The sequence below is a fragment of the Eleginops maclovinus genome, chromosome 19, assembly GCF_036324505.1.
Source record: "Eleginops maclovinus isolate JMC-PN-2008 ecotype Puerto Natales chromosome 19, JC_Emac_rtc_rv5, whole genome shotgun sequence".
NCBI classification, from domain to species: domain Eukaryota; kingdom Metazoa; phylum Chordata; class Actinopteri; order Perciformes; family Eleginopidae; genus Eleginops; species Eleginops maclovinus.
In genome coordinates this window covers 7,193,281-7,198,706 of record NC_086367.1, presented here as the reverse complement: position 1 = coordinate 7,198,706, position 5,426 = coordinate 7,193,281, and the positions used below count along the sequence as shown (strand labels likewise).

General features: G+C 38.9%; 1 long non-coding RNA gene across 1 annotated transcript; it reads right to left on the bottom strand.

The window, feature by feature from the left end:
* Positions 1-2,072: 2,072 nt before the first annotated feature.
* Positions 2,073-3,185, bottom strand: LOC134881512 (uncharacterized). Its single transcript, XR_010168052.1, has 2 exons — positions 2,900-3,185; positions 2,073-2,118 (listed from the first exon to the last, which is right to left on the bottom strand). It is a non-coding gene; the product is annotated as an uncharacterized LOC134881512 (long non-coding RNA).
* Positions 3,186-5,426: the final 2,241 nt, after the last annotated feature.

The window sequence follows — 5,426 nt, the reverse complement described above, 5'->3', positions numbered from 1 at the left end:
ATGCACTTATGACATCATTCTGATATAAGATTGCATTCATTTTGACTCATAATTGATTAAATACACTAGATTTGTAATTAGTAATGGGCTTTAGTCTGTCAAACCAATGTGAGGTGGAGGCTGTAGTTTAGCCTAATCTGAGAATGAGAATAATAAGATACTTACCCTCACTGTCACTTTCAGTGAGATTGTCATTATCACTTTCCAGAGAATCTAACAACAATAAAATACATTCAGCACACTACAATGCTTGAATAATTCAGAACTGAGCTTGCATCATTAGCTTTGACCAGCAAACGTACAGTAACTATTCATTTTGAATTCTCTATGAGTAATCATTTTTAATTTAGCTACATACAACTTGATGAGTTAGTATTTGGATTCCTTCCTTGATCAAGGGAATCAGAACAACAAGTGTGGCAGGCTTTCATCTTAATGTGCAACACATCAATAGGCTTTGGGTTGCAGAATAGTAGGTAGCTGCTACTGGGAGAAAAAATAATGTAAGCCTAAAGTACTTACCCTCATTGGCAGCTGTATCTCCACCGTCACTTTCAACTGAATCTAAGAATGACAGAGGGAAACCATTTAGAGTAATGAATAGCCTACAGTGTAGACTTTCCTGTCTGGCTGACTCAATTCTAGTTTCCTACAGACCTTCCTCCTCATTGCTGACCCTCACGTTCCCCTCAAGTACCCTATCATAGCTGACATTGACCATTTCACACAGCTCCTTAACAGAGAAAGACATCCTGAAGGAAGGGAGAAAACCATATCAGAAAAAATATAGCGCTATGCCCTGTCAACATAGCTTCACTTCGGAAATCCGTGCGTTAACATCTCCGCAAATGAAATCGTAGCAAGTTGGGTATAGTGTTGGAAATGCTCAGCCTCTACCAAGCGGTACGAGTGAGGCATGTTCTAGTGACAATCACGATAGTAACATTACAGTCTATAATTTCATCACTTAAACTCTGGAAAAAACATATTTGTTTGAATCGTATCAATGTCACTGAGTTTATTTACCAACTAGCAAGCAGCAAGCAAGCTAATCTGTGGAGAAGTAGGCTAGCCTCTGGAGAGTTTAGCCTAGCCTACTACATTTACGTTCGTCGTCAGCCAGGTTCACAATAAAAAATATTGGATGACAATTACCATTCTAGACGGTAGTGAGGCATTTTCTAGTGACAATCACGACAGTTATATTATAGGCTACAATTGGATCATTTTGACTCAGAAAAAAACATGATTGTTTGAATCGTATCAATGTCACCGAGTTTGTTTGCACTAGGCTAGCCTGTGGAGAGCTTAGTTATTATCTTACGTTCGTCAGCCAGGTTCACAATAAAAATATTAGATGACAATTACTTAATCTAGATAATTTAGGCCTACCGGTAAATAACAGTTGTGAATATATTGCAACTAGATTAAACTTGAGTACAGTTGACAAAAAAACGAAATACCTTACCTTCAAAGTGTTATTCAGCTACCCGATGATGCGCTTCCAGAGACGCTAATGAGATGACACGAGACAGCTGAGATGGCTCCACAGAGCGGGAGATACGCGGCGTGATTGACAGCTTTGACACCAAATGGATATACTTGAAAATCAGATGACATGATTTCACAACTTTTCATTGGTCACTTAGGTACATGACGCATACTGTATACGGAAATGAACCTGGACATTGTATCCATCGTAAAATCTCAAAATCGGCAAAAATGGACATAGGCCTACGAGGTTTTCATCGGACAGCGACGATATCCCTGAGGTGTACATGCCTAATCAACCCAGAAATGGAGCATATAGCATACCAAATGGTGATATTTTCTCAAGCACATTTCCAGGGAATAAAACATATCTTTTACAAAATTGTCCCTAAAAAGCATTTTTAAGAAACAAAATGGATATTAGCTGCCATTTTCTATCCAGTATCAACCCCCCAGCAACCAGTGCGAGAGGTAGTTTAATTTTTTGTTTGTATGCAGTCTCCACCTCAATGTGGTTGCTCAGGTAGAATGGGCCTTATTATCCTTATTGCTCCGTCATGGTAAAGGCGACATGCCTCTACCATCTTTGGACATGTGCTGTAGTTTTTTCTCTTTGACATTTCCTTGCTGAAAACAAAGACATCTATAATCATAATCACACCAAGTTAGTTTACATTCTATCTATCTATCTATAGGCTATATCTCTCTGTCTGTCTCTCTATCTCCATCTATCTATCTATCTATGCGTATCTATATAGTAAAGTAGATCAGTAATTTAAAGTCACACATTGCACTGTTTATTTTAAACAATTTTGAACAGAAAACTGCATTTAACTGGTACTAGAGGAAATTCTCTATTGAAATACATGAGGTGGGCTTAAATGGTTCCGCCATGATGAGCGCTGAAAAAAGACAAAGCTTTCTTTTCAAAATGTAAGATATGTTTACAAAAACATGCGTGGAGCTTAAATATAGTTTGAATCAAACATTACAGCAGTTACTGCTGTGCACAAATTCAGAAATATTAAGTTTTTATCATTAAATATTAGCATGTGCTCGCTGTAGTTTGCATGCACTTTCATGTGATGTACCATTTAAGCCCATCTGTAAAAGAAGCTAATTTATGAAATTAATCAACTCCACAGAACAATCTATGATGTATTTATCTAAATATCAATGTTAAAGGAATAACAAAACGCTTAATATTTGTAGCTGACAACTTAAGTTCTTGTGGCAGTGTAGCTTTAACACGGCAGGGGGTATTAGCATGAGATTAGCTATGTTTGCAAGCTCATAAAACTCATCTTTCCATTTGAAGGGAAATGGTATAATTCGGCAAAATACTATATATCTGTATATCAAAATTAGCACATTTACCTCTTATTTGACATAATATTAATGTACTTACCAAAGATGTGGCTGAAAATTGATGAAATTTGATAATTTCTGACAGGTCCCAAAACACCAAAGTTTTTGGCTGTCTTCTTGTCAGGGGTCCCGAACCTATATACATTTGGGCGGGGCTAACTCAACAATGGAAAATGTGATTGGTGTGCAATAAAAAATGTGATAGAAGTAACAAACCATTTGATTGGATGAAATAATTGATGACAAAATATATGTTTTCCTTTTTTTGTAAATTGACATCAAAGTTAAAAGTGGGCTTAAAGGGTGCATGGGCTTAATGGGTACTCCTACCCTAGTATTCAGATCAGTGTGCGAAATACCCCTCAATATTCGGGGGGGTCCATCTCCCGATTGTTGCGCAATACCGATATAAATTTTCTCCATACAATGAAAGTGTTCAGGAGGTAGTCTTTCTCTTTCATCTTGGCTATTTCCACTGACCTTGAGTGGGCCTGGCTGTCCCTGTGTCTGTATATCATCTTTCGTAGCCTCTGCTTCAGAGCTAGTAACATCACCGTTGATCCATTTTTCTGCGAGGTGTAAACCCGGTCCGGCTTTTTCTACACACTAAACACCCCAATGTTCCTGCCTAAATGTCAAGCCAAGGGTTGCGGTCTTTCCCTTCGCCCACCTGCTTCGTTGTCCAAGTTGACCAACCAGCCGGCAAGTCACTTGTGCTAGAAGCAGTAGCAGCTAGTGCTAACGTTACCTCAGCACCTGCTGCGTCTCCGGAGCACTCGGCCTCAACTTCACGTTGTTCTTCTGGGGAGTCACTGGGTGGGAGAGGATCCTCTGTTCTGGTAGCGAGCGGGCCCACTGTGCTAGTTGCACCAGCAACATCTTTCGGTGCCACTTCATCTCTGAGTGTCACCTTTTAGGATGTGAACCCAAAGTGTGTGAGTGACACACTCTGGTTAAGCTTTCGCTTGCTACCCATTTTTAGTATGACCTCTCAACATTACGTCTTTCTTCTGTTTGGCGCACATGGCTAATTTCCATACATGCAAAGGACTGACTGGCTCCTCTTGGTAAACATATTTGTGAATAAATGTTTTTTTTTTGTTTTTGTCTTTTTTGACCAAATTTGAGACCCCCTTCAAATGTAGCTTTTGAGGCCTTTAGGAGGTCTCATGGGTTAATCGAGCGTGTCGCACTCAAGTTAAATCATTTAACTGTGATCAAGAGTGATAGAATCATAATCAGAAATGCTGTATTCATCCCAAACTGGGAAATGTTTTCGTTAGGTTTCGATACTTAATTGTATTGCAACATTGTCATCCCATGAATTGTTTCAGGTGTACTTAAAGTAATGTACAGCTGTAAAATTAATGTTGTGACCTAAAAAGTACAATATTTACATTTTAAATGCAGTATAGTAAAAGTCTCAAGTCACACAGAAAGAAATACTTTAGTAAAGTCTATGTACCTCATAAATATAGTACAGCACTAAAGTAAATTGAATCCCACTACCGCCAGCAATACTAAGATCTACTTATCCTTTTAGACAGTGGCAGGGGTTGGAAAGTGTCTTCCTGACATAAAAGTAGGAATCAGAATAAAGCTACCTTGTGTTGCAAAAATACCCCCAGTCATGTCTGAAATCCCCCCAGACTTCCTGTGAAACCTGCTGACCAAACACAAAGATAAGTTGAAGGAACATGGTATAACTTTACTTAACACAAAAAGTAAGGAAATGTGTGTTTGCTAGATTACTTCTTTGATGTAACAATGCTTATTTTCAAATGGTGCCACATTTGTGAGGAACATGCATTTGTGGGAGGAGCAGCAGAGCTGAGTATGTGGGTTGCGCCCATGAAAACTGTGACAAATCTCCTGCGCCAATGCAAAACTGCTTTTTTAGCTGTTGACTCTTTTGGTGTTGTTTGGTGGATTGGATGATTGAAGTCTGATGAAATAAGACGTATTGGCAACAATATATTTATTAACAACTTATTTATTTAACAACCAGCAGAGTAGCGTGTGGAAGAACCATACACAGCCACAACAGCCTCTCCTTCTCATGCAGGCCTGCCTTGACTGCCCTTCACTGTCAGGCCCATTTGCAATGGAACCTCAACATGTGGAGGAACATTATGTTCAGCGATGAGTCCAGATTCTGCCGACGAAACTTGGATCGCAGGGTCACAGTGTGGAGAAGACACAGAGAACGCTTTGCTGATTGCTGCACGATAGAGTAGGAGTGGAGAGGATGGAATGGCCTGCCTGTTGTGGCTGTGTATGGTTCTTCCACACGCTACTCAGGCTGGTTGTTAAATAAATAAGTTGTTAATAAATAAATTGTTGCTAATATGTCTTGTTTCATCAGACTTCAATCATCCAATCCACCAAACAACACCACAAGAGTCAACAGCAAAAAAAGCAGTTTTGCATTGGCAGAGGAGATATATATACAGCCATGGAAACATATGTGAATATATATATATATATATATAAATATATATATATACATACCGGTAACTAAAAAGTTGAAATCACAGCTTCCTGTTGAAATTCAAAGTCACTATGGA